General features: G+C 48.4%; 1 protein-coding gene across 1 annotated transcript in view; it reads right to left on the bottom strand.

The window, feature by feature from the left end:
• Positions 1-22,452, bottom strand: part of LOC140385854 (cadherin-7-like) — a 451,440-nt gene that overhangs the window by 334,037 nt on the left and 94,951 nt on the right. Inside the window, exon 2 of the mRNA XM_072468447.1 lies at positions 11,470-11,513. The gene's annotated coding sequence lies outside the window, so the exon portion shown is untranslated. The remainder of the gene's footprint in view (positions 1-11,469; positions 11,514-22,452) is intronic.

The following is a 22,452-nucleotide window of genomic DNA, read 5'->3' as shown; positions in this document are numbered from 1 at the left end:
ACATTCGCATTTTTACATACCTATAGAAGGTTCTTACAGTCTGTTTTTATATTATTTCCGAGTTTCCCTTCATATTCTATTTGCCCTTTTTGATTTCTTGGTCCTCCTTTGCTGTATTCTAAAATCTTCAGGTCTGCCAGTATTATAGGCTTTTTCTTTTAATCTTACACATCCTTAACAATCCATATTTCAGCAAAGGACAGGATCGAAGCCTAACTTCAAGGTGCTCAGCCTCTGCAGTTTAAGTGATCAGGCCTCATGTCTAAGCACAAAGGGACCAGATGATAAAACCTTGATCTGGATCTTAGAGGCTTAACCACAGATAACGTGGCTGCTGTAGTCATTAAAAAAAAAGCAAAGAGCTGTTCGCCGCATAGTTACAAAGCACTAACTCGTTAGTGTAGCTGCAAAGGGGAGGAGATCGGTTCAGTGAAAGCAGAGAGCTCTTAAAGGAGTACTTGAAGAGGGTTTGAGCTGTTGTAGCTGTCAATGACAATGCAGCATTCTGTGCAGCAAGGAAGGTCTCTCAAATGATGCACCAGTGGATTCTGCCATTCACGAGGCTTGGCAATTATACAAAAATGGCCTGGAAAGTGGGAGGACACGATTAGGTGTGCAACACAATACATGGAAATTGTGAGGAAGCATTTGATTCAAAGACACTTCACATTACACATAATAAAGTATGGTGATGCGGGGGCTTGCAGCAACTGTTGACTGTTTCATTTGTATAATGGCAGGATGAGTGCAGTGAAGACGAAGGGCACGATTCCGCTGTCGGCCGTGTTCAGCGGGGTACATCTCATTCAACGGCACTTTTCCGGGTTTTTTTGACCTTGGGGAGTTTGTCCCGGTGAGGCCCCACTGAGCGTCATTTCCTGCTGTCGAACCAGGGTGGCAGTCCCAGGGTTCCAGGCTGGCAAGGGTAGTTCCCTGGCCTCTCCACGACCACCTCCGGGTCTCCAGTGGCCTGCGAGACTCCCCGAGGTGCCGGCCTGCCTTGCCACATTTGTTTGGACCAGTGCGAAAGGGCACCTTGGGGATGTCTCGCAGCTGTGGCAGCTGAGTCCCGGGCACTGGGTGAATCTGACGTTCAGGTATTTAAATGAGCCGATGGCACATTTCAATATGCAGATCTGGATCTCGCCGGGCAGAGCAAGTCGGGTGACCCGTGATCGCACCGGCGCCTGGTACGGAGCACGATTTGGGGCTCTAACACAATTCACCCATTGCACCTTGGCGCAACGGGGTTGCCCGAATTGGGCCCTAGATAAATAAAGCCAGCAGTACAAACAGTGATTAAGGCTGGTGAAGATCCAGGTAAGCTTGCTGATGTAAAGGACGGATGGGTTGACTGCAGAGGCAGTGATCTCTTTGGGTGTCTTTTATTTTTCCATTCATGGGAAGCGGGCATCCTTGGTCAGACCAGCATTGGTTGCCCATCCCTAATTGCCCTTGAGAAGGTGGCGATGGGCCACCTTCCTGAGAACCAGTGCAATCCATGGAGTGTAGATACATCCACTCTGCTGTTAGGGAGGGAGTTCCAGGATTTTAACCCAGCCACAGTGAAGGAACGATGATACAGTTCCAGGTCAGGATGCTGTGTAGCTTGGAGAGAAACTTGAAGGTGGTGGGGTTCCCATGCATCTGCTGCCCTTGTCCTTCTAGGTGGTAGAGGTTGTGGGTTTGGAAGGTCCTGTGAAAGGAGTCTTGGGTGGGGCAGCACGGTGGCACAGTGTTTAGCACTGCTGCCCCACAGCGCCAGGGTCCCGGATTCAATTCCAGCCTTGGGCGACTGCCTGTGTGGAGTTTAGTTTGCATTTTCTACCCGTGTCTGTGTGGGTTTCTCCCCAGTTCTCCGGTTTCTTCCCACAGTCCAAAAATGTGCAGGTTAGGTGGATGGTCATGCTAAATTGCCCCTTAGTGTCCAAAGATGTGCAGGTTTGGTGGGGTTGAGGAGATAGGGTGGGGGAGTGGATCGAGGTAGGGTGCTCTTTTCTCGGGTCTGTGCAGACTCAATGGACCGAATGGCCTCCTTCTGTACCGTAGGGATTCTGTGATTCTATGAGTTGCTGGAATGCATCTTGTAGCTGGTACAAACAGCTGTCATTGTGATGGAGGGAGTGTTTGTTTGTGGAAAGGGTGCAAATCAAGCGGGCTGCTTCATCTGGGATGGTGTTGAGTCTCTTGAGTGTTGCTGCAGCAGCACTCATCCAGGCAAGTGGAGCATATTCCATTACACTCCTGACTGGTGTATTGTAGCTGGTGGACAGACTTTGGGGACTGAGGAACTGAGTTACTCCCAGCGTCTGACCTATTCTAGTAGCCATAAATGGCTGGTCCAATTCAGTTTCTGGTCAAAGGTAACCCCAAGGATGTTGTTCGTGGGGGATCCATGGCTGGTGATGCCATTGAATGTTAGTTTGCCACTTAACTGCCCAAGCCTGAATGTTGTCCAGGTCGAGCTGCGTATGTATACGGACTGCTTCATGGGATGTGGGCATAACTGGCTGGGCGAGCATTTATTGCTCCATCCCTGCAGGCATTTAAGAGTCAACCATATTGTTGTGGATCCAGAGACACATGTAGGCCAGACCAGGTAAGGACAGTAGTCCTTCGTGAACCAGGTGGGTTTTTGTGACAATTGACAATGGTTTCATGGTCACCATTAGACTTTTCATTCCGGATTTTTATTGAATGTAAATGTCACCTTCTGCATGGTGGGACTCGAAACCGGGTCCCCAGAGCATTACCCTGGTCTCTGGATAATGAGCCCAGCAATGATACCACGATGCCACTGCCTCCCCAGCTGTCACAAACATTTCATTATCTGGGCGCTCAAGGTGCCCAATAATATCTCCAATTGCTCTTGGAAACCTCCTTTTTTCATCTGCTTTGTGAGACCGCCTCATTCCATTGTGAGGCCCACTCACCACCATGACGTTGAAAGCTGGGCTTCCCGAGCGGATGGATTCACCTTGACATCTCCACGTATTGAAAACATTGTTTGAGCTAGAACGCGGTGAGTTTGATGGTGGTGTCACAGGTGGCATTTGCCTCCTCAATGTTTCTCTTCCGAGAAACCAGGGGCGGGATTCTCCATCGGCAAGATCTTCCGTTTCACCGGCAGCGCACTCACGGCCACGGATTTCCCGGCTGCCGGGATGGGGGATCCCGCGGCTGGCGGGGGCGTGCCGCACCAGAAAACGGGTGCGGCGGGATGGAGAATCCCGTCCCAGATGTTTACATTCCAGCTGTTACCAAATAACGGTGTGTTCAGTGATCTGACATCAAATAATAATACCACTATTCTCCCTGTACATCCAGCAAATGTCTGCCTTGCCGTTGCAATAATTGTTCATAATGATGCAGTGATGTGGGAGACCCAACGCTGCTGCTAACAACTTACGGGGCGCCCCAAGGCAATCAGAAAATAAAGGCTGCTGCGATCTTCGCTGCCTCTGGCATTTCTTTGTTGGTCCCTAAGGCCCCCCCCCCCCCCCCCCCACCCCTTTGGAGGATGGTGGACAACCCAGGGACCCTGCCCCGATGCTAACAGCACTTTAACAGTCACCTCTATTCCATCGAACCACAGTGATTCCACCACAATCAATATTTTTGGTTAACAGCGTATTGGCAGAACATAAGAACTGGAAGCAGGACAAGGCCATTCAGCCCCTCGAGCCCGGTGCGTCATTCAATGTGATCATGGCTGATCAAATCTCGGCCTCAACTCCACTTTCCTGCCCGTTCTCCATCACCCTTCAATCCATTACTAATTAACTATCTGTCCATCTCCCCCTTACATTGACTCAATGTCCCAGCATCCACCGCACTCTGGGGCAGTGCCTTCCACAGATTCAGGACGCTTTGAGAGAAGTAATTTCTCCTCACCTCTGATTTAAATTTGCTACCCCTCATCCTAAAGCTATGACCTCTCGCTCTCGGTTGCTCCACAAGAGGAAACATCCACTCTACATCTATTTTGTCAATACCTTTTATCGTCTTATATACCTCCATTAGATCTCGTCTCATTCTCCTAAACTCAAGAGAGTATAGGCCTAAACTGCGCAATATCTCTTCATATGACAAATATCGCCCCTAACTGTCTCTCATGCAACTACCCCCCCTCCTCAAATAAGAGGACCAAAATTGTACACAGTACTCCAGGTGCGGTCTCCCCACTGCCTTGTACAGTTGCAGCAACATTTCCCTACTTTTATACTCTATTCCATTAGGTACAAAGGCAGGGAAATTGTCTTCCACCTGAGATGTTACTGTACTTAACTAGTATTGAAAATGTCCTCTTCCTACACCAGTCGATGACCTCTTTCACCAAATCTATGATCACCTGTGCTGATGTAACAGCCTCCCCGTAACAGCCTCCCCGAACAGGCGCCGGAATGTGGCGACGAGGGGCTTTTCACAGTAACTTCATTTGAAGCCTACTTGTGACAATAAGCGATTTTCATTACATTTCATTTCATTTCATGTCACCTCACGAAGCTTGATGTCAATATGCAACCAATTGCACTCCAGCACAGCACTTGGGGACATTTTACTACCTTTCAGGGCACCGTATAAATGCAAGCTGTTGTTGTCTTGATGTCCCAGAGGATTGGAAAGCAGCAAACGTGACACCACTGTTTAAAAAAGGAGGTCGGCAGAAAGCGGATAATTATAGTCCGGTAAGCTTAACTTCGGTTGCAGGGAAAATGCTGGAATCTATCATTAAGGAGGAAATAGCGGGGCACCTGGAGGGAAATTGTCCCATTGGGCAGACGCAGCATGGGTTCATAAAGGGTAGGTCGTGTCTGACTAATTTGGTAGAATTTTTTGAGGACGTTACCAGTGCAGTAGATAACGGGGAGCCAATGGATGTGGTATATCTGGATTTCCAGAAAGCTTTTGACAAGGTGCCACACAAAAGGTTGCTGCATGAACTAAAGATGCATGGCATTGAGGGTAAAGTGGTAGCATGGGTAGAGGATTGGTTAACTAACAGAAAGCAGAGAGTGGGGATAAATGGGTGTTTCTCTGGTTGGCAACCTGTAACTAGTGGGGTCCCTCAAGGATCAGTGTTGGGCCCGCAGTTGTTCACAATTTACATAGACGATTTGGAGTTGGGGACCAAGTGCAATGTGTCAAAGTTTGCAGACGACACTAAGATGAGTGGTAAAGCAAAAAGTGCAGAGGATACTGGAAGTCTGCAGAATTATTTGGATAAGTTAGGTGAGTGGGCTAGGGTCTGGCAGATGGACTTCAATGTTGCCAAGTGTGAGGCTATCCATTTTGGGAGGAATAACAGCAAAAGGGATTATTATTTAAACGGTAAGATGTTAAAACATGCTGCTGTGCAGAGGGACCTGGGTGTGCTGGTGCACGAGTCGCAAAAAGTTGGTGTGCAGGTGCAACAGGTGATTAAGAAGGCTAATCGAGCTTTGTCTTTCATTGCTAGAGGGATGGAGTTCAAGACTAGGGAGGTTATGCTGCAATTGTATAAGGTGTTGGTGAGGCCACATCTGGAGTATTGTGTTCAGTTTTGGTCTCCTTACCTGAGAAAGGACATATTGGCACTGGAGGGAGTGCAGAGGAGATTCACTAGGTTGATCCCAGAGTTGAGGGGATTAGATTATGACGAGAGGTTGAGTAAACTGGGACTGTACTCATTGGAGTTTAGAAGGATGCGGGGGGATCTTATTTAAACATATAAAATTATGAAGGGAATAGATAGGATAGATGCGGGCAGGTTGTTTCCACTGGTCGGGGAAAGCAGAACTAGGGGGCATAGCCTCAAAATAAGGGGAAGTAGATTTAGGACCGAGTTTAGGAGGAACTTCTTCACCCAAAGGGTTGTGAATCTCTGGAATTCCTTGCCCAGTGAAGCAGTTGAGGCTCCTTCTTTAAACGTTTTTAAGAAAAAGATAGATACCTTTCTAAAGAATAAAGGGATTCGGGGATATGGTGTACGGGCCGGAGAGTGGAGCTGAGTCCACAAAGATCAGCCATGATCTCATTAAATGGCGGAACAGGCTCGAGGGGCCAGATGGCCTACTCCTGTTCCTAGTTCTTATGTTCTTATGTTATCGAGTATGAGAGTGAAAGTGATCAGGGCATACAAAGAGGCTGGATGATAGTAGTGTGCTGTAACCCCTCACCATCCTGACCTGGAAATGTATTGGGTCAAAACCCTGGAACTCCCTCCCTAACAGCACTGTGGGTGTACCTGTGCCACACGGACTGCAGTGGTTCAAGAAGGCAGCTCTCCGCCATCAAAGGCAATTAGGGATGGGCAACAAATGCAGGTCTCTCCAGTGACACTCACATTCTGAGAATTAATGAATAAAATGGCCCACCTATTAAGTATGTTAAGGGTTACGGAATGTTGGGAGAAATCAGCCTTGAATGGAGAGAGAGGCTTAAGGGCCGAGAATGACCTATTTCTGGTACTCGGTTGCTAATTGTGAAGTAGAAGTTGCAGCAAAAATTAACCAAATTTTAAAAACGGGATGGGAAAAGTAAGTGCAAATGGCGTCCTCCTGTGACAAAAGTGGGTTCAGCATGATGTTATGATCCCAGATGATGGTCTCACTGGACAGGAAGATTCCAGAATGGCACCCTGGCTCAAAAGACCGTGGGCGGGATTCTCCATCCCGCCGCCGCACCCTCGCTGGCAGCGTGACCCTCCGCCCGCCAGCCCGCCAATGGGGTTTCCCGTTGTGGGCACCCTCACGCCATCGGGAAATCCGTGGGCATGAGTGCGCTGCCGGGGAAACGGAGGATCCCGCCGATGGAGAATCCGGTTGTGTAACTTTTACTATTTTGTATAAAACGTGGCGGAACAGAGTCACAGGATCATTAATTAGTTTCAACAACAAGGAAAAAAACATTTATTAAATATGAAAAGTTGGATTATTATACAGAACCCCTTTACACCTACCCACCTCAGATTAACAAATACACACAGATTTAAGATTAACATGGATTACAAAGTACATCTTAAACTACAATGGTTTCATTAACACCGAATCCCTTTTAAGATAACAGCAAGGGGCAGCATGGTAGCACAGTGGTTAGCACAATTGCTTCACAGCGCCAGGTTCCCAGGGTCGATTCCCGGCTTGGGTCACTGTCTGTGTGCAGGCTGCACGTTCTCCCCGTGTGTGCGTGGGTTTCCTCCGGGTGCTCCGGTTTCCTGCCACAAGTCCCGAATGGCGTGCTGTTGGGCGAATTGGATGCTCTGAATTCTCCCTGTGTACCCGAACAGGCGCCGGAATGTGGCGACTAGGAGATTTTCACAGTAACTTCATTGCAGTGTTAATGTAAGCCTACTTGTGACAATAAAGATTATTATTATTACTCAAAGCCACTATTCATAAGCCTTTTTAACAACTGATTCAACTTGTCTGGCCACCTTCAGAGAATTATGCACTTGAACCTCGAGATCCCGCTGTTCCTGTACTCCCCTCAAAGTTGTACCATTAAGCCAATACTGTCCTCCCATGTTCCTGTCACCAGAATGCATTACCTCGCATTTCGCTGCATTGATGTTCATCTGCCAGGTGTCTGCCCATTTGGCCAACTTGTCAATGTCCCTCTGAAGTCGCTCAGCATCATCCTCACAGAACTTCTACTCACATCAAGTCTCCATACACTCATCCTACTGGACTTCAGGAATGTGACAATTACAGCTATCTTAAAGAAGGGAGATCAATTATGCTGCAGAAACTATCGAGGTATTTCCCTCTGGTCCATACCAGGGAAAATTCTGACACACGTTCGTCTGAATCTCCAATTCCTCTGTCTGAGTAAATTCTCCCAGAGACAGTGTGGCTGTAGACTGCCCAGAGAAATCTTCAACATGGAGATTCCTCTATCTTCAACGTGGAGATTCCTCTATCTTCAACATGGAGATTCCTCTATCTTCAACATGATCTTTTTGGTCCAGAAAAATCGAAGAAGATGTCGAGAACAACACCAGGGATGATTCATTTCATAAATCAACCTGACCATAGCATTTGATTCAGTACATTCTAACGCTCTGTGGACTGTGCTCCAGCAACTTCATCACAATCCTGTAATTGCTTCATGAGGATAGGACTGGAAGTGTCTCGAGTGGGAGATCTAAAACAATACCTTCAAAATCTGGACTGGGGTTGAGCAAGGCTGTGTGATAGCCCCAATATTATTTGCTATATTCCTGACAGTGGCTATTTACCACAAAGTTGAACTGTCAATATTAAATACCACCTAGACGGAAAATGTTTTGACCTCAGTCGCCTTCATGTCAAAACTAAACTGACCACCAGAGATGATAACAATAATAATACTCTTTATTAGTGTCACAAGTAGGCTTACATTAACACTATGATGAAGTTACTGTGAAAAGCCCCTAGTCGCCACATTCCGGCGCCTGTTCGGGTACAAAAAGGGAGAATTCAGAATATCCAATTCCCTTAACAGCATGTCTTTCGGGACTTGTGGGAGGAAACTGGAGCACCCAGAGGAAACCCACGCAGACATGGGGAGAATGTGCAGAGTCCGCACAGACAGTGACCCAAGCCGGGAATCGAACGCAGGACCCTGGCGCTGTGCAGCAATAGTGTTAATCACTGTGCTACTGTGCCGCCCTAAAAAACTTTTTTCCAATTAAGGGCCAATTTAGCGTGGCTAATCCACCTGTCCTGCACATCTTTGGGTTGTATGGGTGAGACCCACGCAGACACAGGAGAATGTGCAAACTCCACACGGACACTGACTCGGGCTGGAATTGAACCCTGGTCCTCGGCGCCGTGAGGCAGCAGTGCTAGCAACCGTGCCACTGATATGATCTACAATTTACCGATGGTCGCAAGGCCACAGTTCACCCTACAGCAGATTTGCATTCCACTCTTGGTCTCTTCAATTCTGCATACAGGAAGTTTGGATGTTGCCAAAACAAAATTGATATTCAATCGACACCTGGCCAGGCAAATATTTCACCTCCCATAGATGTTGGAGGAGGGAATCTGCAATATGCTAAGCCCCTCCCATAATCTTGGCAGCCGACTTCCCCAAAAGGTCACCATTGACGAAGAGATGCAACCTTGGACCTGCTGCCCCAGCTCAGCTTTCCTGCAAAGTGTGGCAGTGAGTGTTTGACAACAAGAAACTTCCAAGTCAATAAAAGTCCTGGTCTACGGAGCAGTTTTAGTCACTACACTCGTATCCTGCAGTGAGAACTGGACTGTGTATCAGCGACACCTAAGAGCGCGAGAGAAATGCCGTCAGCAATGCCTCCTCCGGATTCCGTGAACAAACACTAGTGCCCGAAGCAGTCAGGCAAAATTCCTGCAAAAATCAATTTCGATGGATTGGACATGGTGTCCTCTCCTAGGCGGGTGTATAAGTTCCCCTGGCACTACTTCTAGGAAGAGTAAGGGAGAGTTAATGAATTATTTGGATAACTAGGGCCAGATTGCAGACACCGGTGGAATATGGGTGAAACCTGGTCGGTCCCTGGAGGGGGCCTACCTGCTGCAAACCTGGCACCCAGAGAAGCATCCTGTATCCACTGCTGTAGCTTCAGTCCCCCCCCATAAAGCCATCCCCGTCTCTAACATGGGCCTACCATCTGTGGTCGCGAATCATTTTCAAGACAATAATTTGCAATTCGCCATGTTCCCCTGCCTGTTACAGTCGCACCCAATGGCAGGTTAACGCCACTGGTTCTCCCATTTGGCCAGCCAACTGTGCCCTTTAATTGCATGGAATCTCTGGTAAGCACACAGGCGGGTGGCCAGGCATTCGCAGTGGGTTCAGGACCTACTTTTGGTCCCAACCTCCGAAAATCTTTAGCGTTGATAAGTGTCCACCCCTAATTTCCTATTTGACCATCAGAAGTGAGCTCCGCTCTTGGAACTCAATCTGTCCTCATCAATATACAGTCATCTGAAAATAGTTCAGGTTTGCTGTGCAACATCCAAATATTTCTCAAAGAATCTCCTGGAATGTTTTCTCTTCCAGTCCTGACACCATTGATTTTGGGGTACTCCAGGGATGAATCCTTTGCCTCCTCTTCTTCCTCACCTTACAACATCTCTGGCTCAGCCCAGTCTGTTACTAAAACCCTCATTCATCACTGCCAGAATCAATTATTCCGATGGTTTCTCGGCCATTCCCCATCCCCTATAAGTTTTAACTGACCCATATCACTGTTGCCCATATCCTATCCCACAACTGGCCACATTCACTGTCCTCTCTGAGCCCAATATTGGCTCCCAGTGCCTCTGATTTAAAATTCTCATAGAATCAGAGAATTTACAGTGCAGAAGGCCATTCGGTCCATCGAGTCTGCACCGGCCCTTGTAAAGCGAACCCCACTTAAGCCCACACCTCCACCATATCTCTGTAACCCAGTAACCCCACCTAACCTTTTTTTTGACACAAAGGGCAATTTATCATGGCCAATCTACCAAACCTGCACATCTTTGGACTGTGGGAGGAAACCGGAGCACCTGGAGGAAACCCACGCAGGCACAGGGAGAACGTGGAGACTCCGCACAGTGACCCAAGCAGGGAATCGAACCTGCGACCCTGGAGCTGTGAAGCAACAGTGCGAACCACTGTGCTACCATGCTGCCCATCCTCATCCGTAAACTGTAATTCTATAATTTTTTGAATTTCCACTGTCCCCATAATGCCTGAGATTCTGTAAATCACCATCTCTTTCACCCAACAATGGTATTTGCCCTTACGGACAACACGGTGGCACAGTGGTTAGCACTGCTGTCTCACAGCACCAGGGACACGGGTTCAATTCCGGTGTCGGGGGACTGTGCGGAGTTTGCACTTCCTCCCCAATATTCTGCATGGGTTTCCTCCGGCTGCTCCAGTTTCCTCCCACAGTCCAAAGGTGTGCAGGTTAGGTAGATCGGCCATGCTAAATTGCCCTTAGTGTCCAAAAAGGTTAAGCGGGGTTACTGGGTTATGAGGATAGGTTAGGGGCCTGACCCTAGGTGGGGTGCTCTCTCAGAGGGTCGGTGCAGACCCAATGGGCCGAACAGCCTCCTTCTGCACTGTGGGAATTCTATGAAGACCCAACCAACTTCTTTGTTCCGGCATTCTGCTCCTGCTCGATTGCTTCATCATCCATTATACCTGGGTGAGGTTTTGGGGAGAATTTTCCATATTGAAGGTGCTTCAGAATCTGGAGTCACTCAGCTTGGCAGAAAATATGCACATATAGAAATTTGCGCTGATTTTCCTATTTTTCTCCTAATCAGAGAGTATTGTTAACTAAAGGTATCAGTGCGTACTTGTTTCACTTCTGTGTCGCATTATTTATAGCAAAATGCTGTTTAACCAAGAATTAGAAACATCAAATCAGCCCCAAGTGCTCTCAGCGGCTTTATAATCCCAAAGCCATCAGTAAGACCTGACACGGAGTAAGTGGAATAATGAGCAGCGTTAAGTTCAGAGCGTCCCTACCTTATTGTGTATTTCCCAATCTGCACAGGTCGCGGATTCTGCCCCTGAAAGAAAAGAGCCCAATTTATTTTCGACCGCGACAATGGCACACTTTCTGAAGAGGTTTTCTATTCATTCAAAATTCCCAATTCATCGTTTGTCAGACAAAATTAAAACCAGTTGCTAGTCCCTGATTTGCTGGCTGGCAGAACTGTTCCCATTTTTGATAAATTTGGGACCAAAGCCCATTGAAATACCTCAGTTACTCCACCGTGCGCCAATCCTGACACAGAGTCCCTATAAACCTTTCAATCATGATGACTGAATTCTGCTGCTGAACCCTCGCAGAGATCTGGAAGCTTCCTGAGAGGAACCACTTCTCAATCAACGCAGCAAAATTGACTTTGAAACGTCCGACTTCAAGCTCATTAGCTGTAAATGTGCTTCACGGCAACAGGAAGAATCCCCTTATCCACTCCCAGTGTGTATCTGGAGAATTGTTCAATTACACATCTCCAAATGAGGCCCAGAAGCCAGCACCCCAAAAAGTAGTGTCGCAAAAATCCAGCATGCCGGTTTGTTTTTTGAGAATGTGGCTTCGACTTTTCAGCATGTTTTCTCGATGCCGTCCATTTTGAGGTGTTGTCCGCTGTAGCTTACACCGTGGTGCTCTTGATTTGAGTCAGCAGGTCGTGCTTTCATATCCCATTCCCAAGGTTATCCCATTACCAGAATGTTGCCTGGTATGGAGGGCATTAGCTATGAGGAGCGGTTGAATAAACTCGGTTTGTTCTCACTGGAATGAAGGAGGTTGAGGGGAGACCTGATAGAGGTATACAAAATTATGAGGGGCATAGACAGAGTGGATAGTCAGAGGCTTTTCCCCAGGGTAGAGGGGTCAATTACTAGGGGGCATAGGTTTAAGGTGAGAGGGGCAAGGTTTAGAGTAGATGTACAAGGCAAGTTTTTTACGCAGAGGGTAGTGGGTGCCTGGAACTCGCTACCGGAGGAGGTGGTGGAAGCAGGGACGATAGGGACATTTAAGGGGCATCTTGACAAATATATGAATAGGATGGGAATAGAAGGATACGGACCCAGGAAGTGGAGAAGATTGTAGTTTAGTCGGGCAGCATGGTCGGCACGGGCTTGGAGGGCCGAAGGGCCTGTTCCTGTGCTGTACATTTCTTTGTTCTTTGTTCTTTGTTCTTTGTTTGAGCACAAAATCTCGGCTGCTGACACTCCCCATACAGTATGGAAGCCGCGCTTGCACTGTCGGAGGCAAAGATCTTCAATCCTGAGTTGGGAACCCGGCCGCCAGTTCCGTTCCGGGGCCCAAACCTGCAAAGTTTCAGGCACGCCTGTTGTGATGCCCCATGAAGGGTGACACGAAGGGACAATTTAACACGGCCAATCTACCTAACCTGCACATCTTTGGACTGTAGGAGGGAACCGTAGCACCCGGAGGAAACCGACGCAGACGCGGGGAGAAAATGCAAATTCCACACAATCACCCAAAGTTAGAATCGAACCCGGGTCCTTGGAGCAGTGAGACAGCAGTGCTAATCATTGTGCCACCGTGTTGTTGGAGCTGCACTCATCCAGGCAAGTGGAGAGTATTCCATTGCACTCCTGAATTGTGCCTTGTAGGTGGTGGACAGGCTTTGGGGAGACAGGACGCACAATCCTCACTGCAGGATTCTTAGCCTCTAACCTGCTCTTGTAGTCACAGTATTTATATGGACAGTCCAGTTGAGTTTCTGGTCAGTGGTAACTGGCACGATGTTGATTGTGGGGGATTCAGCGATGGTAATGACATTGAATGTCAAGTGGCGATAGTTAGATTCTCTCTTGCTGAAGATGATTATAGCTTTGCACTTGTGTGGCATGAATGTTTCTTTCCACTTCCCAACACAAGCCTAGATACTGTCCACGTCTTGTTACATTTTGACATGGACTACTTCAGTATTTGAGGAATCGTGAACGGTGCTGAACATTGTTCAGTCATCAGCGAACATGCCCACTCTTGACCTTACGATGGTGGGAAAGTCATTGGCGAAGCTGTTGAAGATGGTTGGGCCTAGAACACTACCCTGAGGAACTCCTGCAGTGATGCCTGGGACTGACACCACAACTATCTCCCTTATTTAATAAGGGGATCAGGGGTTATGGGGAGAAGGTAGGAGAATAGGGATGAGAAAATATCAGCCATGATTGAATGGCGGAGCAGACTCGATGGGCCGAGTGGCCTAATTCTGCTCCTGTGTCTTATGGTATTTGTGGCAGGTATCACTACATCAACACAGATCCCCATTTACTCCAATCTTGCTAAGGCTCCCTGATGCCACACTCTACCAAATGCAGACTTGATATCAAGGACAGTCAATCGCACCTCACTTCACTACTTTTCAAACGTCCTTCACTGCTTTGAAAGCTCTTCCGGACATGTTGAGGTTGTCGCGGTATAAATGCAAACCTTTCTTCTGTCTTAACTGTGTGATGAGGTCACCCCATAATGCGATGTATCAGTGGGAAAACTTGGCTGAAGTATCCTGAACAGAATGTACCCTGCTTTCGTGAAAATGCCAGCATCCAGCAGCCAGTAAAAAGGATTTGGCCTCAGCCATGAGGCGAGATTAGAAAAAGTGAGACTTTCAATTCATTATAATAATTTGAGGAATTAGAAATTGCTGCTGGTCAGTTACTAAGTGATGTAAAATAATTGGAAAGATAGCCAGGGCTGGGGGAGGGGAAGAGGAGAATTATTTTTACACAGCAGGTTGGTATATTTTAGAATTCAATGCCTGATAGTGTGGTGGAAGTAGATTTAATGATTTTCAGAAGGGAATTGAATTGAATTAATGGACGTATTTTCCCAGGCTAGTGTATGATCAGATGTGGAGCCAAAGTGGGTAAATTAGGTCGGGGACACAAGTCATCCATTCAACAGATGAACAGGTTTGAGGGGCTGAATGTCCTGGTTCTGTTGCTGTGTCACTATGGCCGCCTTCCTCCATGAATGGTTTGACAAGAAAGCGATCTGATGGAGTTGTGAGATGATGTGGATAGACTGATGATATATGGGGAGACGGTGGTTTCGTGTTAGCTTCACCCAACTAGTAGCCTGAGGCTAATGGTGTCGTAACTAGGCCCTGCTGAAGTCCACGGCGTCGGCTGGTCTTCCCAGAATCCTCAGGGGAATACATGCTCCCTCCGCTAAGGGGGCGGAGCTACCGCGTGTTTCCGGCATAAAATATGCTGGCCGGACTCACTCGGTTGGGTAGCACTTTCTTGGACTCTCTGCTTGTACATAAAAATAAACCCTCTGGCTAACCTCGCAACTTGGTGTGGACCCCATCCTTCGGGGCGGACATAATAGATGGTTAATGCCGTGGGGGACAAAGGTTCAAATCCTGCCTCATCAGCGAGTGGGATTTAAATTCAACAAACAAATCTGGAATTGAAAGCTTGACCAGTGATGGTGATTATGAAGCTATCGCTCATTGTTGGAAAAATCCATCTGATTCGTTAATGACCCCCTCGGAGGGGAGGAAATCTGGGATGGAATTCTCCGGCCATTGGGATTCTCTTTTCGTGCCAGCAACACCATCCCCCCCCCCCCCCCACCCCTCCACCGCCCGCGGGTTTCCCGATGGCGTAGGGTGGCTTCAATGGAAAACCCCATTGGGCAAGCAGCGGGAGGAGAGAATCCCACTGCCAGCGAACGGCCCGCCGCTGAGAAACAGGCGGGGTTGGGGCAATGGAGAATCTCACCACGGCTGCCATTACCTGGTCCAGCCTACATGTCCCTCTGGATTCTCAATTACCCTCCAAACTAATCCAGCAAGCCACTCAGTTCAAGGGCAATTAGGGATGGCTCACAAATGCAGCCCTTGCCAGCGACACCCACATTCCAAAGAATAATAAAAATATTAGCCATAAACCACTTCAATGAGCAAAGTGGAAGTAATTAGAAGGTGATCATCGAAACAATTGAAGGGATTAAGAGATTCTTTTCACGGATATAAAATGCCCTGTCAGAGATAATGGTGGAAGCAGAATTCAAGCGAAGTGGGTGATTATTTAGTGAAAGGAAAATGGGGACAGTCCTGAGATAGTTTCAGGTGGGAGGGCTTCAAGTTTTTAGAGCAAGCTGATGAGGGTAAAAGAAAAATGTTCATGAAATGTGAGCCCAAAACAAAACCAGATATGGATTTTTAGCAAGGTGGCGTTTAAATACCCCGTGGGTTATGTTTTAGGCCTCAGCATTGGTGGTAGCAAAGCAGAGGTTCACTAATTTCGACGCTGGTATGGGAGAGCTATCCTGTGCTAACAGGCTGAACAAGATGGATCTATATTCTTTGGCGTTTGGAAGGATGAAAGGCGATCTCCTTGAAATGTATAACCCCAACGGGAGAGACAACAGGAAGACACGGGAAGGTAGGAATGAACGACTGGTTTATTACGGTGTGCGCAGAATCATGAAAACTTCTACTCCTCTCCCCAAAGGCCACCCGCACTGACCTGCACCAAAGTCAGGGTTCTTTTACAGAGTACTTCCCCCTAGTTAAGGGGAAACCTGCCCCTAATTACTGGGGAAGTTCAGGTTCGACAGGCAGCAGGGTCTACCCCTGTTCTCAGGTCTCATGTTTGCACTTGTCTTACCCATCAGAAGGATATGTTGGGATGTTAAAAATGTTTTTTCAATTCGGTGCATCACTGACAAGGCTGACATCTGTTACGCAGCCCTAATTGCTGTTGAGAAACTGGTGGTGAACACAAGGACATTTCAGAGGGCAAGCAATACTCATCTGCATTGATTCACGGGATGTGGGCATCACTGGCAAAGCCAGCACTTGTTGTCCATCACTATTTGCCCTTCAACTCAACGGGCGAGATTTTCCCAGAGATTGGCGAAGGCCGATGGCGGGCGGGAAAAGCAGCGTTGAGGCTGCTAAAGACAATGGCGGCTTTCTTCACCATATAGTCCACCCCCCGTCGCCAAATCCGGCCGGCCTGAACGGGAGCAGGAAATCCCACCAACATTTCAGACAGTGGTTAGGAGTCATCCACATTGCTGAGGGTCTGGAGTCACGTGTAAGCCAGACCAAGTACAGCTGTTTGATATAAGACCATAAGACATGGGAGCAGAATTAGCGCACTTGGCCCATCACATCTGCTCCGCTATCCAATCATGGATGATATCCTTCCCGAAAGACCATGATATGGGCAGCATGGTAGCATTGTGCATAGCACAATTGCTTCACAGCTCCAGGGTCCCAGGTTCGATTCTGGCTTGGGTCACTGTCTGTGCGGAGTCGGCACATCCTCCCCGTGTGTGCGTGGGTTTCCTCCGGGTGCTCCGGTTTCCTCCCACAGTCCAAAGATGTGCAGGTTAGGTGGATTGGCCATGATAAATTGCCCTTAGTGTCCAAAATTGCCCTTAGTGATGGGTGGGGTTACTGGGTTATGGGGATAGGGTGGAGGTGTTGACCTTGGGTAGGGTGTTCTTTCCAAGAGCCGGTGCAGACTCGGTGGGCCGAATGGCCTCCTTCTGCACTATAAATTCTATGACAATCTATGAACAAACTAAATGAGTTTTTAAGACAAACGATGATACTTTCATGGTTACCATTACTGAGGTTAGCTTTACATTCATATTTTTGGAATAATTGAATTTAAATTCCCAAGATTTGAACCCATGTCCCCAGAGTATTAGCCTGGTGTTATAACCTGCCTGCTTACCATTGGCTGGGGTCTAATGACAATCCCACAATCCTGTGGGGGTATGAGCTTCCCCAATGAGGGGGGCGGAGAAACCATTAGTAAACTCCATGTATAAATAAAGCTGGCCAGTTTAGGAACCAGCAGGAAGGAGTGTGCAGCAAGGGAAGTTGCTGCTGCTGTTATATATATATATGTTATTGTAAATAAATGTTATTACTTTGTGGATAGCACAATTGCTTCACAGCGCCAGGGTCCCAGGTTCGATTCCGGCTTGGGTCTCTGTCTGTGCGGAGTCTGCACATCCTCCCCGTGTGTGCGTGGGTTTCCTCCGGGTGCTCCGGTTTCCTCCCACAGTCCAAAGATGTGCAGGTTAGGTGGATTGGCCATGGTAAATTGCCCTTAGTGTTCAAAATTGCCCTTAGTGTTGGGTGGGGTTTACTGGGTTATGGGGATAGGGTGGAGGTGTTGACCTTGGGTAGGGTGCTCTTTCCAAGAGCCGGTGCAGACTCGATGGGCCGAATGGCCTCCTTCTGCACTGTAAATTCTATGAAAATCCTTAAAACTCGTGCTGGATTCTTCGTGGCCCTCACAACACTGGCGACGAGGATGGGATGAGGAGCCGTGTCTGTGTCAGACTTGTAGGCGCCGACCCCGCCACGGACGCCGGTCTTCGGGGCGCCAGAGGCGCCGTCGTTCCAACCAAAACTGGGACCAACCCAGGGGCCGTACCTTCCATGTGGATGAACCTGAGGCGACTACTCCTGAGGACGTGGAGACGGAGGAGCAGCTGCATTGTGTGGCAGCTCCCCGTGTGGACCCCATTTCGGTGACAGTACGCGTCAATGGTCACCCGCTTGAGATGGAGTTGGACACTGGTGCAGCGGTCTCCGTGATCGCCCAGAGGACATTCGACCGCATCAAGCAGGGTATACAGACCCTTACATTAACCGACTCACAGGCCAGGTTGGCCATCTACACGGGGGAAACACTGGACATTGCAGGAACTACAATGACCCCTGTTCTTTATAGACGCCAGGACACTTATCGTGGTGCGCGGCCATGGGCCCAGCCTGTTGGGTCGGGACTGGATGTGCCATTTGCGGTTGCAATGGCAGCACATCCTCCAAACAGTTTCTGAAGGGTTGACTGAGGTTCTAGGATGATACCCAGATGTATTCCAGCCTGGTTTGGGGAAAATAAAAGGGGCCGTAGCCCATATCCAAGTCGAACCAGGAGCCACGCCGCGCTATTTCCGGGCACGCCCGGTGCCTTAGGCCTTGCTCGAGAAGGTAGAAGGGGAGCTCACTCGTTTGGAGAGTTTGGGTATTATCAGGCCCGTCCGTTCTGCTGACTGGGCAGCACCAATTGTACCAGTAATGAAGCCAGATGCCACAGTTCGCTTGTGTGGCGACTATAAACTTACAGTGAATACGGCTTCCCCACTCGACCGATATCCAATGCCTCGCATAGAGGATCTCTACGCGAAGCTTGCAGGCGGACTCTCGTTCACAAAATTAGATATGAGTCACGCCTACCTACAGTTGGAGCTGGACCCTGCCTCCCGACCATATGTAACGATTAATTCACACCGGGGCCTGTATGAATATACACGGTTGCCCTATGGAGTATCCTCTGCCTGCGCTATTTTTCAACGTGTTATCGAGGGCATTTTGAGAGGTTTACCATGTGTTGCTGTCTACTTAGATGACGTTTTGATTACAGGGACGTCGGAGCAGGAACATTTGAAAAATCTGGAGGCTGTCCTCAGACGCTTTTCGGAGTCTGGAGTCCGTTTACGTCGCACAAAGTGCGTATTTCAGGCAAAGGAAGTAGTCTACCTAGGATATCGGGTGGTCGCGAAGGTTTGCACCCCGTCGCAGAGAAGGTGCGTGCAATTCAACAGGCCTGCGCCCCGACTGACACTTCGCAACTTCGTTATTTTCTCGGTCTCGTAAACTATTACGGGAAGTTCCTCCCCAATCTAGCAACTACGCTGGCCCCTTTGCACCTTCTGCTAAAGAAAAATCACACCTGGGTTTGGGGTCAGCCGCAAGAAACCGCTTTCCGGCGGGTAAAGCAACAATTGTCGTCGTCTGGGTTACTAACCCACTATGATCCTGGAAAGCCTTTGCTCATCACATGTGATGCATCCCCGTATGGTATTGGGGCCGTCCTGTCCCACAAGATGGAGAACGGGGCCGAGCGACCGATAGCTTTCGCCTCCCGCACATTGACTGCAGCAGAGAAAAAGTACGCGCAGATCGAGAAGGAGGGCCTGGCAGTGGTTTTTGCGGTGAAACGCTTCCACCAGTACGTGTATGGCCGCGATTTCACTATCGTAACTGATCATAAGCCTCTGTTGGGATTTTTCAGAGAGGATAAGCCAATACCGCCCATTGCTTCTCCACGGATCCAGCGCTGGGCTTTGTTGCTTGCTGCATACGAGTATTCTCTGGAGCACAAACCAGGTACGCAGATAGCAAATGCCGACGCACTGAGCCGATTGCCTTTATCGACCGGCCCCATGTCGACCCCCACGACCGGTGAGGTGGTTGCAACCCGAAATTTTATGGACACCTTGCCTGTCACGGCATCACATATCCGTGAGTGGACCCAGACGGAGCCAGTCCTGTCAAAGGTTCGGCACATAGTCCTGTATGGTGGGCAGCATAGACAGCTCCCAGGCGAGTTGCGGGCATTTTCCTCCAAGCTGTCAGAATTCAGCGTGGAACAAAGAAAGAACAAAGAAATGTACAGCACAGGAACAGGCCCTTCGGCCCTCCAAGCCCGCGCCGACCATACTGCCCGACTAAACTACAATCTTCTACACTTCCTGGGTCCGTATCCTTCTATTCCCATCCTATTCATATATTTGTCAAGATGCCCCTTAAATGTCCCTATCGTCCCTGCTTCCACTACCTCCTCCGGTAGCGAGTTCCAGGCACCCACTACCCTCTGCGTAAAAAACTTGCCTCGTACATCTACTCTAAACCTTGCCCCTCTCACCTTAAACCTATGCCCCCTAGTAATTGACCCCTCTACCCTGGGGAAAAGCCTCTGACTATCCACTCTGTCTATGCCCCTCATAATTTTGTATACCTCTATCAGGTCGCCCCTCAACCTCCTTCGTTCCAGAGAGAACAAACCGAGTTTATTCAATCGCTCCTCATAGCTTATGCCCTCCATACCAGGCAACATTCTGGTAAATCTCTTCTGCACCCTCTCTAAAGCCTCCACATCCTTCTGGTAGTGTGGCGACCAGAATTGAACACTATACTCCAAGTGTGGCCTAACTAAGGTTCTGTACAGCTGCAACATGACTTGCCAATTCTTATACTCAATGCCCCGGCCAATGAAGGCAAGCATGCCGTATGCCTTCTTGACTACCTTCTCCACCTGTGTTGCCCCTTTCAATGACCTGTGGACCTGTACTCCTAGATCTCTTTGACTTTCAATACTCTTGAGGGTTCTACCATTCACTGTATATTCCCTACCTGCATTAGCCCTTCCAAAATGCATTACCTCACATTTGTCCGGATTAAACTCCATCTGCCATCTCTCCGCCCAAGTCTCCAGACAATCTAAATCCTGCTGTATCCTCAGACAGTCCTCATCGCTATCCGCAATTCCACCAACCTTTGTGTCGTCTGCAAACTTACTAATCAGACCAGTTACATTTTCCTCCAAATCATTTATATATACTACAAAGAGCAAAGGTCCCAGCACTGATCCCTGTGGAACACCACTGGTCACAGCCCTCCAATTAGAAAAGCATCCCTCCATTGCTACCCTCTGCCTTCTATGGCCTAGCCAGTTCTGTATCCACCTTGCCAGTTCACCCCTGATCCCGTGTGACTTCACCTTTTGTACTAGTCTACCATGAGGGACCTTGTCAAAGGCCTTACTGAAGTCCATATAGACAACATCTACTGCCCTACCTGCATCAATCATCTTAGTGACCTCCTCGAAAAACTCTATCAAGTTAGTGAGACACGACCTCCCCTTCACAAAACCGTGCTGCCTCTCACTAATACGTCCATTTGCTTCCAAATGGGAGTAGATCCTGTCTCGAAGAATTCTCTCCAGTAATTTCCCTACCACTGAAGTAAGGCTCACCGGCCTGTAGTTCCCGGGATTATCCTTGCTACCCTTCTTAAACAGAGGAACAACATTGGCTATTCTCCAGTCCTCCGGGACATCCCCTGAAGACAGCGAGGATCCAAAGATTTCTGTCAAGGCCTCAGCAATTTCCTCTCCAGCCTCCTTCAGTATTCTGGGGTAGATCCCATCAGGCCCTGGGGACTTATCTACCTTAATATTTTTTAAGACACCCAACACCTCGTCTTTTTGGATCACAATGTGACCCAGGCTATCTACACCCCCTTCTCCAGACTCAACATCTACCAATTCCTTCTCTTTGGTGAATACTGATGCAAAGTATTCATTTAGTACCTCGCCCATTTCCTCTGGCTCCACACATAGATTCCCTTGCCTATCCTTCAGTGGGCCAACCCTTTCCCTGGCTACCCTCTTGCTTTTTATGTACGTGTAAAAAGCCTTGGGATTTTCCTTAACCCTATTTGCCAATGACTTTTCATGACCCCTTCTAGCCCTCCTGACTCCTTGCTTAAGTTCCTTCCTACTTTCCTTATATGCCACACAGGCTTCGTCTGTTCCCAACCTTTTAGCCCTGACAAATGCCTCCTTTTTCTTTTTGACGAGGCCTACAATATCACTCGTCATCCAAGGTTCCCGAAAATTGCCGTATTTATCTTTCTTCCTCACAGGAACATGCATGTCCTGTATTCCTTTCAACTGACACTTGAAAGCCTCCCACATGCCAGATGTTGATTTGCCCTCAAACATCCGCCCCCAATCTATGTTCTTCAGTTCCCGCCTAATATTGTTATAATTAGCCTTCCCCCAATTTAGCACATTCATCCTCGGACCACTCTTATCCTTGTCCACCAGTACTTTAAAACTTACTGAATTGTGGTCACTGTTACCGAAATGCTCCCCTACTGAAACATCTACCACCTGGCCGGGCTCATTCCCCAATACCAGGTCCAGTACTGCCCCTTCCCTAGTTGGACTGTTTACATATTGTTTTAAGAAGCCCCCCTGGATGCTCCTTACAAACTCCGCCCCGTCTAAGCCCCTGGCACTCAGTGAGTCCCAGTCAATATTGGGGAAGTTGAAGTCTCCCATCACCACAACCCTGTTGTTTTTACTCTTTTCCAAAATCTGTCTACCTATCTGCTCCTCTATCTCCCGCTGGCT

This window comes from Scyliorhinus torazame, chromosome 11 (assembly GCF_047496885.1).
Source record: "Scyliorhinus torazame isolate Kashiwa2021f chromosome 11, sScyTor2.1, whole genome shotgun sequence".
Taxonomy (NCBI): domain Eukaryota; kingdom Metazoa; phylum Chordata; class Chondrichthyes; order Carcharhiniformes; family Scyliorhinidae; genus Scyliorhinus; species Scyliorhinus torazame.
Note: the sequence above shows the minus strand (reverse complement) of the source record. Positions and strands in the feature narration are given on the sequence as shown.